The sequence below is a fragment of the Fringilla coelebs genome (genome assembly GCF_963513975.1).
Source record: "Fringilla coelebs genome assembly, chromosome: 6".
NCBI classification, from domain to species: Eukaryota; Metazoa; Chordata; class Aves; order Passeriformes; family Fringillidae; genus Fringilla; species Fringilla coelebs.
Window position 1 is genome coordinate 35,046,408 of NC_140034.1, and position 23,036 is coordinate 35,069,443.

Consider the following 23,036-nt stretch of genomic DNA (forward strand, 5'->3'; position numbering starts at 1 on the left):
ACAGCAAGCCCAAACTTCAGAATATTAACTACGGTGACATTTAGCTGAATCTTGTTTATACAGGGCTGGGTGTAGCTGCCAGCTAGGAGGGAAGAGGGAGAGGTGCAGCTGTGCTTACGTGAGCCAGAGCAGATAGCTATCCTGGTGATCCTGGGGAGACTGTGGTAGCCACACTAGCCGACCAGTACTTGTCTCTGAACGTGTGCCTGGGATCAGAAGCAGTTGGGATCACTGAGAATGGGCTGTTTATGGATAAATTTCATCTTTGCATTTGAGAACTATGCAAAAGCTGTTTTCACACAAAAAAGATCAGTGCTCATTTGGACTAGTATAACTAGTGGATTCTAAGGTCAGCCAGGAGAGATGTGTATGGCCAAGGGATGTTCCTTTGTTTGTTGGCTAACAGTTATAAAAGAGCTCTATTTTATTGGCAAAACAAGTTAGAAGGTTTTAGCCTCTCATGAAAAACCCACCATAAGCTGGTTTTTAGACATGGTGAAGTGATGTTTTCCCTGCACTACAATGTAAATTTTTCATTTTCAATTTGCTTATTTACTAGTACTGGTTTTTTTTTGCTTGTGTTTTTTTTTTTTTTTTTTTGCCAAAACCTTATGCTTGTAAGGGGAAAACAAGACAATATGCCTGAGCTGTGGGTTTTTTGAATTAGGATTGGGATTGGGTTTTCCACCAAGGCTGAAATCAGTGTATTGCATTTCTCATTTGAAAAAATTGAAAGCAGATTATACTGTAAATACCCCTTCAAGTCAAAAGAGACTTTGTGTTCTTGCTCTAGCTTTAACAAAACAGCATAAAAAATGAAAAAGGTAGGTTTTATGCTCAAAATGTCTTCCTACAGATGTTTTCCAGTAGAGCCATAGTTGTGAATTGCACTACAGAACATAGATTTCTCTAGACAACTTGTGCAATCTTTGCCTTCTTACAGAATTGGGACATCCTGAGAATATTTTTTATGTATTATACGGAGCTCATTAGTACTGAGGGAATGGGTGATTATGTATTCCATCATGTTGGTTATGCAGTAAGAGCATTGCAGTGCAATTGCAGTTAAATGCTTTGCTTTTATTCCTTGCACACCTGTTGATGCATTGTTTGCCTGAAATAGTTTTGTGAATGTGATTTTCTAGGTCTTGAAAATATGATTTTGACATTGCCTCTGATACCACTTCTTCTCACGTGTGACCAAATACCATTGTGTTAGTACAGTGGAATTAAAGGTGGAGAAAAGAGGAAGAACTCCTGTAGCTAAATTATTTGATTGATTTCTAGCTATAAAATGGTGTCCCTTTTCCTCAAGTAGAATTTCTCCAGTACAGTACCTGGAAGTAATTTCAAATTCCTAATATTTGATAATATTATAATTATTTAGGGCTGACCAAAAGCAAAGATGCTTTCATTTGGCCAAACAGGAAAAAGAATGTTTAAAAACATGTTCAGGTTTGTAGTTTAGCAGAAATTTTAATTTCACCTAAAGAGTCAGGAGCAAAGCTTAACTAGAATTACAAGCCAGGAATAACTAGTACATAGTATTAGGAATGAGTGAATGTGTTAAAGGTGTGCTCCAGACAACATCCATGACCAGGTTTGCAAAATAAAACTTGATGAGGGTCTTCTCAAGTTGGATATATATATAGTTGCCTATTGTCTATTGATTTACAGGTATTTTTTGTGAGGGGGTTGGGATGTGTTTTATACAGTGCATACTTAAATGTCCAATCTCCAGTATGATCATTTTGTGGTCATCTTTTAAAATTTGGTAATAATGAATGAGTTAACTTTTGCAAGACTAGTGGATGAGCAGATGGGATACTGCAAGGATGTGTTCCATTTTGGATGGTGTTTTTTTCATTTTCCCCCAACTGACTTGTTTTTAGATTATGAAGAAGTTACTGAAAGTACTTTTTTCCCCTAGGAGTTACCTGCTGTGAGGATAGAGTTAGTTCCCAGTTGTAGTGTCATGGGGGCTCTTAATCTGTGAGCAGTCCAGTTAACTTCAGCAAGAGTATTCCTGTAAGTAAACTTACTCAAGCATTTGGGGGTGCTGCTCTTTTTTAGAATTTTCATTGTATTATGTTCCAAAGTAGTAGTAGCATTATTACCTCAAGTTTCAGCTGTAAAAAATTACCTGAATATGTTCTGTTGGCGGAAGCCAGCTTGAGAACTGTTAGCTTGTTCTATTCAGGTTTTGAGACGTTATTGAGACTGTGAAGAACAATGGCAAGCCTCTTGTGGCACTGGCTTCCCTTGTTGCAAAGCAGGGAGGTGATGAGGTTATCTGTACCTGAGGCTCTTATTTCATTTTAAACTTGCATAAGCTGAGTGACCAGTTCTTCCAGCCACAAAAGCCAAAACCCTACAAGAACCTTTAATTTATGTTCAGATGTGAATGCTGTGCAACTTTTGTTGTTTTGCCTCTATCAGAGGTTCAGTGTACAAAGCTTTTCATAGTGCAAATCCCTTTCTCACAAGACATGGAAACATTACCTTTTATCAAGGTCTTTTTGTAAAGGAATTGTTGTTTCCTGGAGTATACCGTTTTATGAACACTTTCTTATAAACAGAACTTATCTGTGATTTTGTTGCCTTTAGCATTACATAGCAAGTAGCTGTCTCTGTGTACTGTTTCTCAGCTTGCTCCAGCTGAACCTGCTTTTTCCAGACTTGTTCTCTTCTCTCTGAGCTCAGAGTACCTCTTAAGGTGTAGCAGGTTATGAGTTGGAGGCAAAGAAAGGTCAGACACTTGTTTCAAAGAAAACAAGTGTTTATGGAAACATTTCAGTGTACCAAAATATTTGATCTTTAAACTCCAGCAGCGCCCTTGAGACCAGATAAGATTTTCTTCCTTGAGCTTGGTTTGCAGAATTGTTTCTTTGCCCGCCTTTTGTCTTTCTTATGTTTAAGATACTCCTGCTTGGCTTACATTGCAATATTCACTTGAGTGGCTTGGTGGATACTGGAATATCAGCATGGTAGGTGCAAAGCTCCAGAGGGGTGGGTATCAGTGGATGTCTTATGCAACTAGAAGTAATTTTGGTAAATGGACACTTGCCTTCCTACAGATGTCTAAAACCAGGGAGGGTGACATGCCTAGTTTACTTTTATTAGTTAATATAAGTAGAATTCCATGTTAAGATGGTTGTAAGTTTACTTCTTAACTACCACTATTTTTTTACCAGAGTCCCCAGTTATCTCTGCTTAATTAGAAATAATAGTTTTGTTTCTTTACTCAATTCATATGGACATGTTTTATGTTCATTTCCTGTAGGCTTTTGAGATCTGACATCAAGCTATGCTTGCTTGCAAAGCCCACTAAATCCAGTGTTTACTGTTACGATTTCGCATTTTGTCGTAGTTTTAGGATTTTTCTGCTTAGCTTGTGGGAGGAAAGACCAAGATCACCAGCTTCTCTAATGCCTTTTTGTTTGGAGTTTGGGATGAGGAATATTACTGGTTTTATCTGCATGGCAGAAGGATGTATTTTGAATTAATATGATTTCTACATTTCTGATTAAAAATGAAAATGACACAATCACCCTGATAACAAAATAACTTTGTGTGATTTAACTTTTTGCTGATATTTAGCCTTTCTCCCTACTCTGACAGTTATGCCTGTATTAATGCACATATTTGAGTCAAACTGATTGGATTGCATGAGAATTCAAATTATTATTTCCCTTCTTTCACCTTCCCAAAAGAAAACTATAAATGAGCTGCAGCAGTGTCCTACAATCAGCTGGACATTGAAATCAGTTACTTTCTGAATGTTTCTAGTTTATTTAGTAGGTAAAAAGGAAGATGCGTTGTGTGTTTTATTTACATTTGAGAAAATCTTATAAAACTAGATATGAGCATGGATTTAAATCAATATAATGAAAATGTGATTATATGAAAAAAAAGGGGGGGAGGGGGGTTGGAGAAAGTCCCTTTTATTTATAAATAATTTCTTTGCATCTCAGAAATAAAATAATGTAGGAAGAAACCTGGCTTTTTCAGTGGTGAGCTGGTAGTGGAGCAGCCTGTACACTTTGGTTGGTGTAAATAAATTTGTGCAGCAGTGGCCACAGGCACAAATGAGAGCTGTGAATGAAATGTCTGCAGAATCTGAACTGGAAATTATCCACTATTTATGGACCGACTTGTCAGCATCTTGTGTATAAATATTTTTATATGTGGGTTTACAAATGTAAACAAAAGGTATCTGAATGAAACACCATGGTTCCAGAACAGTGAAGTTAGGTAATATTCTTCCTGGAAGTTGTATTGAGTGCTTTACCTCTAACAAGAACAAGAACCACAGCTGAGAAATATGAAACATTTGGGAAAAGGTTAGAAGCAGAAGGAATGAAATAGGAAAAATGTAAAAATTTGGGGATCAAATGTGCAAAGCTACATGCTATAGCCTTTGCACCTAAAAGAAACAGATTTTTTTTTTTCTTGGTTACTCTGGATTTGTTACTTCTGTCCAGTGGTGACATTTTGTACATTTTTAAATGCCCTGTTTCTTAGATGACTTCTTTAAAGTAGTTTTCTTTTGCCCCAAAGTGTCCCTTCTATCTGAATGATGTAAAATCCTGTTTCCTGGCATCCAGTCCTCTGGCCTGGCCAGTTGTGCTGGAATAAGATGCTGTGAATACCTAACACTGGAGTAACATAATGCAGGAGTATGTATTTTGATCCATGGAACGTATTTCAGATTTCTGTATCTCTGATACAGCACATCTGCTGCCAAGGTGCCCTTCTGTATCTGTATTGCTGTTATAGCTGTGCTCTCAATTCTTTATTTTACAAGGTTTAAAATGTACAGATGTTTGGTTCCCTTTGTAAAACCGAGCCAATCTTTAAAAGCTGTAATTTGCTGTCACCAACTTCAGAATTAATCACGTCTTTGATGTACTAGGCGCTTGCCATGATGTGACTTGCTCGAAGGGCTCTGTGTTTCTGGGGGAGCCTGCAAGTCGTTTGCCTGTTTCACCTGTCCTTTCACCAGGTGGTTAAACTGGTGACAGCTTACTGTTCAGGAGTGAGTTGCAATTCATTGATATAATTGTGTGTTCTTTTTCCACCTTCCTTCTCCCCCTATACAGTATCAAGTCACTGCATACTGTTACTAATTTATGACCTCTTCAGGGCATAGTAGTCATTTGATAAGATCTGCTTTGGTCTACAGGGAAATTACTGGTATTTCAATCAGTAAGAATGATACCCACTGAGCAGTATACCAGTTATCTTGTCTAGGTCACAGACAATTAAAAATCCTTAATAAGCTTTTGATTTCCCATGTTTTAAAAACATGAATTTGTTCCCTAGAGCAAAATGTATTAGGTATTTGCAATTAGTGTGCTGTATATGTGTGACAACTATACTTATAGTCCAGTTTGAGAGTTGCTAAACATGTCACCTGTATTATTATTTGGTAGCTTTCTGTAGATGTTATTTTTATTTTAGAAGTAATACTAAGCTTAGGAGTTACTTAGAAGCTTCCTTTTAGATATATATTAATACAGTTACTATAAAAATGTACAAAAATGTTTTGTTAGTATTTGGGTAGTTTGAGGAGCTAAAATGTAGCTTAATGTGTTTTAAAGGTAAAAGTCTTCAGTAGACAGTTTTGTGAGTCATTTTGTGAATGGTCAGGTTTTGCATACTAAATCTTAGTTCATGTATTACAGTTTCTGGATCTGTTGATTAAAAGAAGAGTTATTGGGGGGGGGTAGAGGGAATCAATTGCCCTGTCTCAAATCTGAGAAATGCCCATTAACCCTTTATAACCAGTACTACCACCCCTTTCCTGAATTCTGAACTATTCACTGAGTGAAGTGGATCACCGTCCTCTTGCTCTGTGTCAGATGCATTTTTATAGTTTTGGTTGCATGTGCTCAATTTGGCCCTGGTGGTGTGATGGTGTGTTTGAAAACCAGATTCACTTTGGTGGTTTAGGTGGCACCGGGCATAAGACAGTAAACATGCTCAAGAGGATGAGAAGTTTTTGGAAAAAGACATACAGAAATGTAGATATTTAATATTGTAGCTTCCTGGCAATTTTAATCAAGTCTGAATTTACTCAGAAAACTGAGGTCTTGTAATCCTCTGCAGTTTCCCAAGTTAGTCTGGGAATTCTGAGAGGCATTCAGTAGACTTGAGGGGGGAATTGCTCTGTGTCAGAGCTAACCTGCCAGAGAAGATGTGTCAGGTTCCAGTTGAGCTGGCTCTCCTGATCTGGTTCACCAGGTCATCACCTGCCAATAGATGACAAAACATGAAAGGGCTGAGAGAGTGGAAAAAGCCAAGACTCCTGCCCTCTGCAGCTCCTGCTTCTTCCAGGAGGAGTGTGGTACTTGACTGTGGGTTGGCTGCCTTGGGGTGGCCCTGAGGGCACCATGGATGCCCAGTGAGTGGCTCTGACCTTCATGAGGTTTACCTACCTCATTTATGTCTCTGAAGCAGGAACATTTTTGTTTCACAAAAGGGTAATAAGGAGAAATGTTTGAAGACTCCAGTAAGGAAGTTGCACACTGAGTATAGATTAGTCCTGGCTTGTAAGGTTGAACAATATCATCTGTAATCCATGCAAATCCAGTATGCTAACACAGCTTTTGTGTTTCTGTGGTTAGCTGGGTAAATTTTGTGCAAATCTGACTTGTGACCTGGTTAATAAGTGAAAGATATATGGTAAGACATAGTGAAAGTTTGGTGAAAAGAAGAGGATGTTTAATCAAAATTGTAGTCTGAGGACAACCAGGAATTAAGTGTTCCATTCTCAAACCTGTGAGTTGCTGGAAACTGTTTACTCCATGAGAGTTGTTGGAACTTGCTGCGAATTAAATGAATGTTTAAATATGACAGAGATTGAAAGAAGGTTGTATTTTGAGGATTTAGACCCACAGAAGTATAGTGTAAGAAAGCAGATTTGCACATGTGAGTTCAGGATCAGTATTTCCAAAGTATTTTCAAAATAGAATTATTTAAATGCATTTCACTCTGAGTACTTTGGTCACTAAAAGGCATTGTCAAATGTTTTTATTAAGGCACCAGCTTCTCTAACCTATGAAAGCTGGTTAATAAACATCCTCTATTACTATAAACATCCTCTTGACCATCTGCCAATTAAGGCCTGAAAGGAAAGAAGAGGAAGGTAGAACCTTTTACTTGAGCTTATTTAAGGGCAGCTATCCCATTATGTATGCATTTTACTGAGAAACAAGTTGTTTGTGAAATAAGCCTAAGAAAAATACAGCTGCAAAAAAAAAAAAAAATCCTTTCTGAGTCTTCCAGTATGGTACTTATGCTTTCAATATAAGTATGCTTAAAAAAATATTAACAACTATAGTTGAAGGTAAATTGTTGAAAATCCTTAGGCTGTATTTCTCAGATAGAAGGGTATATTTATAAGCTTCTTGAAGTCCACAAAAAACTCTGTAAAAAGTGAGTAGGCTTTAGGTAGTAATTTCATTAAGTAATGGTCTGCCATCTTGCTGTTCTCTCATTTTCCCCCCTTTCCTTCCAGATCTTTGCACACTTTCTAGCAAATTAGTGAATGTGAGCCAGAATTTGCCTTGATGGAAAATTAAATGTAAACACAGTGCACACACAGTTTGGTAGACAATTTCTAAGAGTAGCGTGTCTATAGTATTTTCTCAATAGCTAGAGTTATTTTGTGTTAATTACCATACAGCCAAATTAGTCTTCCATTACACTGTGTGTTTTTTCTTGGTGTGAACTGACTTGGAATAGTTTGGCTTGGTTTTGCTTAGAGGGTAGGGTCCTCCCAAGGCCCTCACAGTTGTCTCTGGGGTTTCTTCTCCCTGCCTGCTACAGGGAGGAAGGGTTCCAGGACTTCTGTTGAGTGGTGAAATAATGAATCTGAAGGGGTTTTTTCGTTGTTGTAGGTTACCTTTATTTTCAAGGGATATTGTCTTTTAGTCACATTGATGTTATTATGTCTGATGTTCACAGATTACAGCTTCTTTCCCCCCTGAAATGATCCTTTTGTATGTGCTCTGATAGTTTTCCTCTTTTAATGCACAGTTAGTTAAGATTTGATTTGCAACATATTGGGATTTATTTTTGTAACTTGCTTAATGCAAAATGTGAGGTGCTTGAGTGAGAAGAGTGAGTCTGTGAGCATTCACTATGCTGGTGGCACGCTTTGCTGAAGGTAGTTTTCCTTTGGAGCCTTGTACAGTGTTGATATTCCTGTCTCCTCCTCTGCCAAACTGTGCAGTCTGCTGCCTGGTGCAGGGATTACAAGGAGCATTCTTTTGTCTAAAAGCAAACATTCCTATCTGGAGAAGTGCCCTCAGGTAACAGGTGGGTTTTGTTTTGAGGTTGGTGATAGGAGAGTCTAGATATGAGGAAAGGCCCTTAGTTGGGCTTTGTTGAAACTCAAATTTATTTCCAAAAGCCAGAGAGGTGTGAGGAATACTTATCATCCAGGTATGTTAGTGTTGAAAGCAACCTAAGACTGTAAATTGAGACTCTATTGCACTGTAAGGAAAGAAGTGCGTGAGCAGCATGATAGAAGTCTCTTCTCCTCTAGAGTAAGCTTTGTGTTATTACAGACAGCTGTTCTCGGGTATCTCACCAGCTATTTTGGGTGTTCAGTGTGCAACCATTCTCTGCAATCTGTCTGCAGAGAAGGTTTGTAAAATTCTTAAAACTGTGTTAACAATGTGCATCTTGTAATCCTGTGCTGCATTTGGGTTTGTTGTCTGGTGTCCCCCCTGTGCAGTGGAGTTGTGTTTCCTTAGCACGTTGACTTTATGTGCTATGGTGCTTGAGACCCTGGTGATGGTGAAGTCCTTTGAGGCCATCATCTTAACCAAGTGTGTAGTGCCCTCTGAAACAGCATAAAAAATACATATCTTTAGTTTTGCAAACATTTCCTTCTCAAGTATAACATTTCTGTTTACTGAGTCCAGACTGGAACTGCTAATTATTCTGTACCCAGACACTGAAGTGAGATATGGGGTGGTGGATCTCTTTATTTTGGAGCCCAAACATCTTTTGGTTTAACATGTCAGTAATGCTGTGTTCTCAGAGTATTTGAAACTGTGCTGGAAATTGTTCTTTGTAATTGCTAGATTATAATTTCTGATCTTTCTTAAAAATTAGTTCAGTTTTTTTTTTTTTAATGTTGGAAATCAATCAGACAACACAGAAGGCTGGCTTGGCTGAGCAGGGATCTTTTGTTAGAGCTCAGGCAAAAAAAGAAAGTGTATGTCCAGTGGAAGCAGTGTCTGCTGTCATGGGAGGAATACAGAGGGGCTGCTTGCCACTGTGGGGAGAAAATTCATGTGGCTAAAGCTCAACTGGAGTTGAAGCTGGGCAGTTTGGTGGGTGTCTATAAAAAGAGAAGGGTTATAGGAAATGGGGTTACATCAAATTGCTGTCTGGTCATTAGTGGGGTTCTGCAGGGCTCCATTTTAGGCCTGGTTCTCTTCAACATCTTAAAAAATGACCGAGATACAGGACTTGAAGGCATACTTGAAGCCAGCCAGTAAGCTGGCTGATGGTGCTGTCGATTCCTTGAAGACAGAGAGGACCTGCAGAGAGACCAGGACAAATCACAGGGCTGGGCAATCACCAACTGGATGAAGTTTTAACAAAGACAAGTGCTGGATTCTGCATCTAGGATGGGGCAACCCTGGGTGTACAGGCAGACTGGGTAACGAGAGGCTGGAGAGCAGCATTGTGGAAAGGGACCTGGTGGTCCTGGTTGTTGGCAAGTTTGGATATGGGTCAGCAGTGACTGGCAGCCAGGAGGGCCAACTGTGTCCTGGGGTCATCAGGCACAGCCAGGCAAGTCCTGCTCTGTCTGCCCTGGGGTGGCCTCACTTCCAGTGGTGTGTGCTGTTTTGGACACCACAATATAAAAAAGATACAGAGCTATGAGGGAGTGGAGGGCTACAAAATGAAGGGTCTAGAAGGAAAGCCATATAAGTACCAGCTGGAGTCAGTTGGCTTGTTAGGCCTGGAGAAGACTGAGGGGAGAGCTCATTGCAGTCTATGAATTCTCAGGAGAGGTACTGAGCTCTTCTCTCTGATGCCCAGTAGTAGGGTCCAAGGGAATGGCATGAAGCTATGATAGGAGAGATTTCGGTTGAGTATTAGGGAAAGGTTCTTCTCTGAGAGCGTGGTTGAGCACTGGAACAGGCTCAACTGGAATAGGGAAGTGGTCAAAGCCCCATCCTGACAGAGCTGAAGAAGCATTTGAACAATGCTTGTAGGCACATGGTGTGACTCTTGAGGTGTCCTGTGCGGGGCCAGCAATCCTTGTATGTCCTTTCCAACTCAGGATACTCTGTGAGTCTGCAATACATATGAATGGAAAAAGGTCCATTAACAGAGTGCTCCAGTCTGGGCTTGATTTGTCTCCAATCTAAGAGACATAGAAGCACATCTTCAATTCCCTTTACATCAGTCACCTGCATTTTTTTTCAGATGTCTGTGCTAAATCTCTTGGAATGAGAGTCAAAAGTGCATCGAAGCGTAATTTTGGAGTGCATGAAAAGATTTTAAGTATGCTTGTACCTGACAAAATTGGTATTTCAGGTGAAGTTCAGGTGTTTTTTTTTCCTCAAAGCGATGAAGCGTAGTCTGAGCTAACTAGTAAAGCCAATAGGATGAGATTTTTCATTAGTTTGTCTTAGAGCTCAGCCCTCTCTTGGCAATTGCTGTTTTAGCAGTGTGGGATGGGATCTGTATTTTCCTAGCAACACAGAGAACTTTTTGCCTCAGAAGTTCCAGATGTCAGGGGCAGCCACACCAGCGTGGCACAAGCCCCGGTGGCCCCTGGAAGGACACATGGTGCTTTTGTCCTCCTGCAGCCTGGCTGCTCCTTCCTACCTCCTGTGCTTACAGATGTGTGCACCTGCAGGGTGGGCTGAGTCGAGGGATCAATCCTGCTGAAAGCCAACACTCCCAGAGATGGGGCAAGTGACCTCTGCCCCTCCCCAGTCAGCAGCAAGTATGTGCTTTATAATGTGTTTGACTGGCCCTGTATGGCCTCAATAGGATGTTTCTGAAATTGGCTGACACTTATGGTATGTCTGGGTTTTTTTATAAGTAGGATTTGTTAAAACTGTGCTTGTGCCCCAAGTTCTTGCTCTAAATTGTTTCAATTCCATGTAATGTTTTCTTTCCCATGCTTTTCTTAAGCCCACCAGAAACTAGTCATTGTTCATTTGTAGTAATGATGCTGTCATATTGTTAAGACTGGATAAAAATAATTTAAGACCTGGCATAGGCTCCTTGTAGAGACTATCAGTGGCATCATATGGATTTTCATAGTGGGTCTCCAAATGTATAGGGAAAAAAATGGTGTTAGGTAATTTAAATGGCCACAGTGCATCTGAGATGGTCTTTTCTGCATTTTCCTATTTGTAAAACAGTGTGAAGCTTTGTCTGTATGTTCTCTTGCAATGGAAAAAAATTAGGTAAAGATTGTTGGATTTTACTTCAGGCATGCAGGAAAGTTTAAGATAAGAAAGATGTGGACAGTATTTCAGAGAGATTAGTCGACTTATTATTTAGTGTAAGAGAATAACATTTTTTGCTGGAGACATTACTGTGTCTATGTATTTGGAGGAATGTCATGTGGAGTCCATAACTTCTAACTAATAGCATTGATATCTAACTCTCCTCTTACTGTAGCTTACCGAGTTGTGCAACTTTTCAGTTGTTGGATATGAATGGACTAATATTTCTATGAAAAACTAAGGGGAAATGTGTTAATATTTACCCTCAAGGTTTATAGTCACTATTTATTTTCACATTCAGCTGGTGGAATATAAACCTTTGCTGGCATGCTTGTTTGGATGAACAGTCAGACAGCATTCTCAAAGCCTTTATTTAGAGAAGTGTTTATGTTCTGCACAAAAGGATATAGGGAAGCAGATGAAGAATTGATATGTTGTGTGAATTCTTGACTGTAGTGGATTATGACTCAGATGGACTAAAGCAGAAGATGCTATTTGGATTGTGTAATTACTGAAAAAGAAATGTTCATTTGCACTATATATGGCTTTTACGCTTCTCTTACTGATTCTCCTTTTACATTTGAAATTTTTAGCTTGGTGTAAGATTAGAGTTTTCTCTTTAATGTGAATCTCTGACATACAGAGTGTATTGGATAAAGAACTGGATGTGGATAGTGGGTGCTTCTGGCTGGGTGAGTTGGGATCTTCTGTGGCTGAGCTGAGCTGCTGATGAAAACAACATGACTGTCTTCTGGAGGAGTGCAGCTGCTGGTGGAGATGTTTGCACCTCCTCCTCTGTGGTTCTGTGGCTTGGAAAAAACACAGACTCCCTTATTGTCAGTGTTGTGTTCTCCACATGCCCTTTTTAGTTTTAGGTGAACATCTAACAGTAGCTCCTGCAACTTCTGTAATTTTTGGTCAAATACACTGGCCTGATGCTGGAGGTCTGCAGTTTATAACACTGGAGAACCTTTTCTTAAAGAGTATCTTTTTGTGAAGTAAAAATAAACTGTTTTCTACATCTAAATAAAAAACCCCTTACATTGTCATTTTATTAAGTCAAATTTGTGTTGTCATTATATTAGTCACTCTTCTGCTCTTGTACTTCTAGGTTATGTTTTTCCCCTGCATGAATGAACAATTACTGAAGTGTAGAATCTCAGGTTGTTGTCACATAAAAGTGTTTAATGTATTCATTAAGAATGTATAGCCTTACTGTTCTGTTTCTTCATAATCTAATTTCTCATATGAATAATTTTCTTAGTTTGTTTCCTAGAATTGCAGTTTCATTAGAACCAAATGTGTCCGGTATTCCTCTTATTCCTCTTATTCTTGTTCAGCAGTGTATGTTTCTCTCCAAGGATTTTAGTTACAAAGTGTTTTGGCTGCAGCATTTGTAGATAAGCAAATGTGCTATTTCATTCCCCTTCCAGTCCAAAAATACAGCAGAAGGCCCCTGTCTTCCTTATACCTTCATCTCCTAACTTGAGTTCAGTGTTGTGTCTTGTAGTTATTCATTTGGCTTCAGACCATGGTACTTTTAAAGGTTATGGATCTAGTGTTGGGATCAGTGTCAGTGTAGTCCACTGACACCAAGTGGGTAACTTTTCTGGCCTTGAGTTGAGCATTTGAAACTGGGAATGAACTTTCATGGATCCATAATAGTTAGCTGTAATAATAGTCTCTGGATTCACAAGGTATTTCTTGTTTTTTGCTTTTGGTTTGGGTTTATTTAAAAGTATTATGTTCAGAGTGTTCTGCAATTCTCTTTCTTCCCGTGGATAAATGAGCACCAAGTTCTTAGAATGTAACATCTTTTATTAATGAAATGGCAGCAACTTTGAAATGGACAAGAATCAAGACAGATTCCAAAACTTGTCTGTTCAGATAAAAATCTGGCATTTAAGAGGCTGCTGCTGTTCATGGCTGGGCATGTAGTTTGAGAAGAATTATATTAGCACTGAGTTTTCTTTTTTTTTTATGTGCAATTTTACTAATATTCAGTAGCTGGTTCTGCTGCAATTCAAATATTTTCTCATTTGAAATGGAGTAAAAATCTAATTTGTTTTTCCTTTACCCTTTCTCCTTGGAGATCTATCAAATTATCCTCTGCTTTAGATTCAAGCTCTTCATGGAAATTAATCGTTCTGACCCCCTGTGAGGTAAACATTATTTTCATTAATAGGAAAATTGCAAAGCAGACAAGTAAAATTGCTTGCTTGAATTATGCAGAGCTCTAGACATGTGGTCAAATTGCTAGACTGCCTGTTTTCAATAAATTCTTTACAAAACTTTTTTAATGCAAGCTGTAATAATATTGATACTGTCTAAGCAGACAGAAGAATACTTTTTATTGTTTCCTGAAGCATTTTGTGACCAAGAGGACAACTGTGAAATATTTTATATCTTGAACAGTGGATAAATGAGCTGTCTACTGAGAAGAGTGCAAAACAGTTTGCAAGTTTGCTGGGGAAACAAAGAATCCTTTTAAATGTTATCTTAATCTGGCAAAAAGCATGAAGGTCCTTGAATGGGCAGAGAAAGCTCAACTCTAATGGAAATGACCAAGTCTGCCAAGTGAATCAAATAGGAATGGAGATGTAAGGTGCTTGTGTCTTACAAAAGAACAGATGATCAGTTTCTGTGAAATGCAGGACAGAATATCTGGAATATCTTTTTGACTTTTTCTGTAGGATGGAAATAATGAGTTCTGCTTTATCTCAAAGGCCCTGTAGATGAAATTTTTTCCCCCTTGAATGGAGGCTTGTAACATAGCAGAGCAGAAGTTTGGTTACATATGCAAAAAGCTTTCTAGCTAAAGAATTATGTCTTCTTATTATAGTTGAATTTTCGGTTAGGGATAGGAGATATGATTTATGGAGTGTGAAACTTAGAGATTACTAGGATTTTCTGTTTGACACAGCTTTACAGCTTTTGAAGACAATAAATTCTCCTTAACAGTGTAATTTTTCATATTATCTTGGATATTTTGAAACTATAGTATGTAGTTAATACCTCTTGTAGTGAATTTTACAGGCAGAAAGCATCTATACAACTTTTTACTGGGAAGCTTCCTTCTGTAGCAGGTGGATGTTGCTGGTGTGCTGTGAAGGGGGCTGGAGACTTACTTACACAAGTGATGCTTACAGCACAAACGCAGTTAATCAAAATCTACATTTGGATATTCCTGGCTTAAATGCCTTTTTGGTGGTAAAGGATCAAGGAATGGAGCTTCTGCAATATTTCAGTATGTTGTGAAAGATGGGGCAAATGTGATTTCACGTGTTCAATGATGGCACTTCATGGCTTTTACTCTGTTCACTGTTAGGTAGCTCTTTGCCTCCTTGTTTTGGACACCTCATTTGTATAGCTAATGTTTTTGCTTAAATTTTGTGTATTACCAGTTTATGAAGTGTTACTGAAAAGCCTTCATATAAAGAGAGGTCATTCGCCTTTGCCATGGGTGGTAGAAGTTGGAAGACCAACATTTTTGATGAACACTTGGCTACTGGATGACCCTGGCAACTCATTGTCCTTCTCTTGCCTTGATTTTCCCTTCTTTACATTTTATTTAATGATATGTGCCGTATCTGCTAGGCAGTTTGAACACTTACCAGCCTGTGAAAGCATCCTAACTGCAGCATATTCTCTATAGTGCTTCCTCTGTTTTTATTGACAAACAGCTTTAAAATTCCAAAGTCAGTTAAGACACCAGCTCAGTCTTTCTTTTTAACAGCAGACAGGTGGATTATAATTACCTGGGGGAAGGGATGGAAAAGCAGTGAGTTTTCAAACTGTGGACATGCAAATTCTGTGCTTAATTTGCCCTTTCTGAATGCTTCTCCACTATTTTCTGCCATAGACAGATTATTAGTTCAGACTTTGGCAGCAGTAACTCATTCTACGCTGTAAAATCCTGTCCTTCTTTTGTAGCTTTGCTGTGACTGCTAGACTGAAAAGTAAAATAATTACTTCTATGAAGAGAAAACCTAACTCTTAAAGAGTTAATATTAGTATGAAGGATGGGTCATTACCTAATGTAAGGGGGAAAAAGTGAGCTCTGTGTATTTGTTGATGGTTTTCTTCATTACGAACTGTTGTATTTGCATTCCTTGCATTAAAGTGCTTACTGTTATCAGGACTAACTCCAAAGTTCACATTTTCATGGTTGTGCTCTGTAAACAACGTTTCGCTTCAGTTAGTCCAAGTCTGGATGAAAGCATTAGTTCATAGACAAGGAGCTCTTTCAATTTGGCAGCATCATCTTTGTGTTGGTATTTTACTTGTAGAATGTACAGTTAGTAAAGGTAAACATTAAACCACTTGTATGCTATTACAGTCACACTGTAGAAAAACTAGAGGCTGGAAAAACTGCCCTCAGCACAGAAGTCTGTAAGCCACAGTGGTTGTGAATAATCAGGAAAAGTTACAACTTAATTCAGGAGAGCAATGTTGTGAACATCAGAAGAAGCCTTTTCCTGTTAAATTAATTTAAATCAAATTTTCACTACTGCTTTTGAGAAAAATATTAAGAATTCCAGTATTTGACTCCTGTTGACATGGCAGCAGAGTAGTTAATGAATTAAATGTAATGGTACTAATTTTGATTCATACTGTATAATTATGGTGTCAAAGGTATTTAACTTTTTATCAGGCTGTAAATCTGCATCAAACTTCTAGTCTACCCTTGAGAGAAAAAAATACATAAAACGGAAAAACCCAGACGCTCCCCCAACCTGAGCCATTTTACGAAAGAGTATGAGAAAGTTAAAAGGTTTCACTAGTTCAGCCTACTTCCTTGTCAGTAGCATATCTCTGAGAAACTCCTGAATGTCTTCATGTCTGAAAAGCAAAAAGTAAATGTTCTCCCTGAATTTTGATGTCAGCAGCAGCAGAGTATCCTCTGACAGCCCTCTGTGGTCTTCAGTCTTTTTTTCTTTCCTAATAACTTTAGTCTGACTGGAGGTCTTAAAGCCTGAAGGTAAAAGACAGCCTTCCAAACTACCTTGAGCTGCTCTGTTTTCACTAAGAAGAAATAAAACTTTATTTTTTACCTAAAAGTGAAATTTATAGAGGATACAAGAGATCTGATTATTTTGGCTCTGACTCTTGAAGCAAGTGTTCTTTAACTTGACAAGCCAAGCGTGAAGGGATATGCTTTCTTAAATTCTGTGTGTGATTCATTTGCTATGTCATATTTTAATGTATTTTTGGTTTATTGGAATTACATATTGATTAGTATTGAGAGAGATTTTATTAATGTTAAAAATAGTATTTCACTGTTCACCAAGGTGAAAGTCAAGATGGCTATGATTTCAAAGATTAGTAGTAACCTACACATCTTATTTTATAAACAACTCCACCTTTTCTAGAATAAGGGATTTCAATTTTTAGTACTTCTTATAGACCATTCTTTTTTGTGCTTGTTTCTGCATCACTCTGTTTTTTTTTCTTGTTTCTGTTTTTTGCCATTTCTTATTCATTCCTCCAGATTCTCCTTTTTCAGGAGGTTCTCCTGTTGGTGAGCTTTATAGCTCCCATTGATACTTGATCCCTATCTGTCTTCCTGACCCAGAAGAATTTGTGCTTCACTGAGTCTCAGGAGCATTTTATAAGTAATTTTAAGAAGTTAGTTGTGACTCCGCTGAGTGTGCTGCTTTTTCTTGCCATATAGTTTAGGTCAGGTCAGGCTTGGTGCTTTTCAAAATTCTGTCCTGCCTGTGTTTCTGAGGTGTGTATGTAATAGGCATTAGTCCTTAACAATCATATAGTTGGAAAGTTGTAGAAGAGTTGAGTTTACATTGTAGTAATGTTATTTGTCAGTTTGTCATTCAGCATCTTCAGTTACAGTGTATTTGGTTGGAGGTGAAGCTTAGGGACCCTGTGAAAGCTTTGGTTGCAGATGGCTTCTCTGTGTACTGCTCTGTGGAGTACTGCTCTGTGGGCTGTTCTCTGCTGTGGCAGTGTTCTGTGGCTGCAGCAATTCAGTCATCTGCTAGGCACTGGGCTTTGAAGTCACCAGCCCAAACACTCAGGGGAACTAGGTGCTGAAGTCCTGTCCCCTTGTGACTGGTTGCAAAACAGGTTGCAGGCTGATGTCCAACACCATGGGAGAAGCAGCTTTTCCCTACAATGAATCATCTCATGTTTATTGAAGTTCACTGGTGAAACTTGTCCTGGCTGTCTTCATTCCCCTGGTAATAATTGTGGTAATAATCAGCCAAAGCACGTATGTCAAAAGCCTTTTGTTTTTATTCTGAAGAGAAAGACAGATCTAATAAAAATATTTTCATATGTTTATGATGGGCATGAGAACACTTCATAGAGGCTTCTTTATTTAGGAATTATAATGCTTATAGGCAGTGCCTTCCAAAGGTAAACTGAGAAGGATATTTTTCACTGGTGCTTGTTCCTTCTTTCTTTTGAAAATCAGAGTTCATTAATAGGACATCCTGAAACACCTGCTTACATCTCTTAGGAGATGAAGGGACTGAAGGGTACGTAGGGTAGGGAGGAAAAGAATTTTTAAGTCTATGTGAGAAAGATATCTGAACTTTTTGTGGTTTTTTTTTCCCAGCAGTTTCAAATACTATTAGATTCTGCTGAGATTAAATACTAGTTACTCCTGGTGTTTTCAGACAGCATTCTCTCTCCTTATGTTTTGAACAAGCTTTGTCTACAATTTCAATACTTCTAATGTTATTAATTATATAAGACTTTCAAAGCTTTGAACTGCTGTTTCTTCAGGTGACTTGCTGTTTTATGAGAACAGCTTTTGCTGGTTGTGGCAGAGAAGTGGGGGAAGTGAAGCATTCCTTGGGTAGGCGGCAGATTCTGAGATCAGAGGGATGAATCTGCAAGGATTCCTCTTGCCTGTAGTACTGCATATTGATAACTGGAACATAGCAAACAACCCTTGAATTGTCTTCAATTAACACGTTTTGGTTCGTTCAAGGGTGATGTCAGAAAATAGCCTTTTTCAGTAGAACCAAGTTTTTTCTTCCCTCCCTCCTTACATACGCCTCCAGTGATGTTTTTTCAGCTCTACAAGTGTGTGTTTTCTCACTCTCTCTGCTGTGTAGGCGGCCTTCCCAATCACAATTGAGCTTCACAGGCAATCTTTAAAAAAAAAAATCATCTTTACACAGCAGGTCTATAATTTAACACCAAAAGAAGTGGAGAGTTCTGGGTCGGAATTGTGATGTCTTAGTAATGCTTGAATTTGTAAAGAACTTTACCCTAAAAAAAAAAAGGAAATGGTTCCCTTGACCAGAAGGCCATTCACTACCTGTGGAAATTGTTTTACATTCTACCTGAAAGAGTTGCCATAATGTCAGTTGCAATGACAAACAAATAGACTTTAAATCTTACACTTGCTTCATTAGGCTAAGTTAAAATTGAGCTTTTCTATCCTAGAATTAGAATGTGATTCTAATGAAAAAGGCAAACTCACTTTGTTGACAATATGAAAGTTAAAATGAAGCTCTTCTGGGAGTGTTGCCTTATTTTAAACGTGATTTTAGTTCTCTCTGCCTTTTATAAACTGCTTTTGCTGCGCTGCATTTTTTTTTTTTTTTGTGTACTGCATCTTTTGCTGATGCTTTTCATTTCACCAAGGTCTTAATTTCCCACAATATTTTCTAAATAAGCCTAAACTTGGAATAAAAAAACCCTCAGCTGTATTTTTAATTGCTCAAAAAAGATAGCAATAATTATTTTCTTGGGTTCTATTGATAACACTATTCGGCATTTCTTAAAGAATTTTTGTTGATGCTAGTGTTCTTGCCACCAGGTAGGTATTCTAAATTTATTCAACTCTGTAAAGAAATACTTTGGGAGAGTAGCAATGGGTGGCGTAAAATTTGCTTATCAACCTATCAAATTTCAGCAACAATTATTACACACAGCCCTTGTACCATGGTTTTCTGTGCAGTTCATGCTGCCATTGCAGCTGAAAGGAACCATCCTTCTTTGCTTCTCCTGTCTGATACCTTTTCTGCCTAATGTCAGCACAGGTGCTCATGTAGCTGTGCAGTGAACTGTATTGGGGAAAGCCAGGCTGGAGAAGAATCTGGGTCTTTTTCTTTAGACTCCTTACTTAGAGCTGGATTTTAATCTCTCTTTGATATGATTCACTGTGCATCTCCTCTAACACGTGAGCTTGGTGGGAGTAGAGTAGACAAAAATTCACTGGCAGTATGTGCTCTGCCTCCAGCTTGTGCCTCTGCGGAGTTCTCGGGACTGCAGCATAAATCTCCATGGTTACATCTGCTTGCCCGGTCTAATTTTAGAGGACTCATATCATCTAGAGATGCAAGCCTTCTGTAGCAATAGACAGGGGTCAGATGTTAAGAGTAATTCTGAAAAAATACAGATTATAATTTACAGGACCTGGTAAATAGGAAGGACCAGCTCTGAAATCTTTACATTTCTTTCTTCACTTGGAGACTTTTTAGGGTACTGCAGCTGGTGACTTAGATAAAAACTCCTGCTCTCCCTTGTTTTTGGCATGTGTTAGACTTTATGTTGAGCAGGGAGGGAAAAAAAGTGGGCCACAGCACTGCTAAATGTCCCCTTTCTTTCAGGCATTGCCAAATGTGTGTTTAATCTCTAAATGCCTGGCAGAATGTGTTCTGGAAGAAAATAACGATTCAGAGAAGGGGTGATAAAAGAAGGGTTGGGATTGTTGTAGTGAGAAAATTATCATACAGGCTTTCTCAGATGTGTAAGATATGTGCAAAAAATCTATAGATTGACAGTTTCATAAGCCTTCATTGTTGCTTCTGGCTTCTCAAAAGCACAATTTTCAGAATACCCTTCACCTTTGAAAAGTATTTCATTTGATTGCTTCCCATTCAAATTTTGTTCATGCCCATGATCTTTTTGCTTCTAGGTTTCACTGTGGTATGATTCATCAGAAGTAGATTGTGACGTCCTCTGGGAGTTTTTGCTGAAGCTGCATGTGTCTGCTTTCTCAGGAATTTGGGTAGGTAAGAGTGCATGTTCTGCTTTCTGTATCTTCTGACCTTTTGGAGTACTGCTTGTTGTCACAAACTGAGTGCTGTGTCTAACTGCTGATGGCATGTATGTGTCATGCAGTGTATAGGGGGTGGTCTCCAGCAGGATGCTTTACCCCGGTGGGCTGGCTGCAACAGAGTGCCAGACTCTATCCTAGGCTGTTGCTGAATGCTTCCTCTATACATCAGTGTTTTTCCAGGAGGGACATGCAAGGGAGCTAGATGGCTATTCCCTCCCCCTCCCTTTCTGCTAGGAATGTGGAGAAGGGTTTGCAAAAGCAGGTTGGACTGTGTTCAGGCTGTGACAGAATGCCTGCTTTTGTCACATTTTCTGAAACACAACAGTTCTTGTAGGTGGTTTCTTTTAACCTACTTGTGAAACTAAACTCATATTGTAAGAAAGAAAAGGATGATTCTTCTGGATGTGCCTGATCCTTGAAAAAAAATGGCTTTTAGTACACGATCTGTCCTTTCGCAGAGTAATGTAATTAATTAAAAGGTAAAATGGATGCAACAAGTGTGAGATGCTGCAGTTTTGCTCATGCAGCCTTGCCACCTGCATTGTAGCAGATGCAAGTCCTTGACAGGTGTGTAATGACCTGGTTCAAGATGGTATATGAAGAAGGTTGGAAAATTGCAGTGTGTGGGTTTGGGGTGTGGAAGGACGAGAGATGGGGAGCAGTGGTGTTGGTTTTGCAAAGATGGGCGGGGTTGGATTTGTTTTCAGATGGATCAGCTTCCTGAATTAACTCAACAGGTTGTGCAAGCAGTAGTGCTGCCTGGAGGGAGGTGACCAGAATTTGCTATGGACTGCAGGAAGAACAAAATTGGAGATCTTAATTAAGATTAGTTGAAACAGATTTGCAACAAGGCAATAAAAACATAACCCCCTCCACTGAGCGCGTTTTAATCATGTGTTTATTAACACATAGCGAAACCTAGAGGTATAGGATATGCAAAGGAAGTCCAGTCTGGAAGTAAGTGTAAAAAACACTGCAGCCAAAGGAAAAACCCTCCCTTGTAACATTGGTTCATGAGTGTGTTGGATGTCAAAACAAACAAATAGCTTTCTTATGTGAGAGAATCTGCCCTGTAGTTGCCTTGAAGGATGTTGTATCAAAAGCGTCAGTTTAAAACTCTCCTTCTAAAACACTGTCAGCATAAGCTGCATCATGTTGGCAGAGATTTAGCTTCTGACGTTTGACTTCTGGTGGTGATAAAACCTTTCCTTCAGAGGACATATGTACTGGAAACAAATATATTTGTTCACAGATCTAGCAGAGCCCTTGGAAAAGGCTATTTTAATTATTTTGTCTTTTCCCTTGAGTAATTTTACCTTTTCATTTGGCATCATCTTTAGTGTTGACTTTTACACACAATCATTATTGGTTTTAGTTTTTTTAAAATATATAGCTCTCAAAGCTACCACAGAGGAGAAAATAGTGCCCATGTCTTTCACAACACACAAAAATTTGTTGTTTTTTAGAAATAAAGTTTGTGGTTCCAAGAGGCTATTTAGAATCATGATACTAGTGAACACTGTAGTGGGACATGGACAGTGAAAAAGGGCTATCTTGAGCAGTCTTAGTAGTTTAACTTACTGATGAAAGTAAATGAGTAGTTTTTCCCCGTGCTATGTTTGGATTCCATAGTCTAGGGTTCTTGTCATATACTTTCCATTAAGAATGATGAGGTAATTAAACTTCCTTTTGCCAATGGTGTTACCATGTTACACCACTGAAGCATCGAAGCTGGTGAATTCTTTTTTATTATACACATGCAATTTTTTGTTCAAAGTGGAAATTTTTCTCAGTGGAATTAAAAAAAAAATTCCAGCCTGTAGCAAATTTAGTAGTACAGAGTTATACTTAAAACCTAATTTATTTCCTCAGTAACAGTTTTGGTTACTGGTTGTTTATGAATGTGTAGGCTCATGGTCCTATAAACCCAGTCTTGTTTACTGAAATTCTTGAGCAGGTTTTACAGTTGGGAGTTGAACATAGCCATATTAACAAGCAGCTTTTTTTTAGGAATAGTATCACACTCCAATAAAGCCGATATTTGTTTCAAATACAGAATTTTAATTTGATTTGTAAGAATATTTAGGTGCAAAACATTCAGCAGCATCAACTTAGTTTTGTTAATTCCCCACATTCTTCTGCAGATATTAGCAGACTAAAACTTGTAAAATTCTTCATGAAACTTAACCTCAGACTGCTTATTTGACCTGAACTTAAAATGAAGAAGAGGACTGTGGGGAGGGAAGAGGAAGGGATGGCCACTGTGTGCAAGTGGCTGATGTTGACATTAAGTTATATATTGTTGGTTTTATCTGTACTATTCTTTTCCTCTTGACAGGTTGAAGACCTGTAGCTTCATTTGTTCACTAGTAAAAAAGCCTTGTTGGGTGGGGTTGAGGTGGAAAAGGCTTTGCCTTGGTGATTGTTGCTTTTTCACAGGGATATATTTAAGAGTACATAGTGCTGTGTTCCCCTGCAAAGGAAGGCAGGAGCTATTTGGATAC

At 38.6% G+C, this 23,036-nt stretch overlaps 1 protein-coding gene across 5 annotated transcripts in view; it reads left to right on the forward strand.

Annotated features, from left to right (window-relative positions):
• SIPA1L1 (signal induced proliferation associated 1 like 1) overlaps window positions 1-23,036 on the forward strand; it is a 199,622-nt gene that overhangs the window by 45,651 nt on the left and 130,935 nt on the right. For 4 of the 5 annotated variants that reach the window (XM_084208668.1, XM_084208672.1, XM_084208671.1 and 1 more), the window contains exon 3: window positions 20,389-20,481. The gene's annotated coding sequence lies outside the window, so the exon portion shown is untranslated. Of the gene's footprint in view, window positions 1-20,388; window positions 20,486-23,036 lie in introns of all 5 variants that reach the window. The other variant, XM_084208669.1, reaches the window with a different exon arrangement.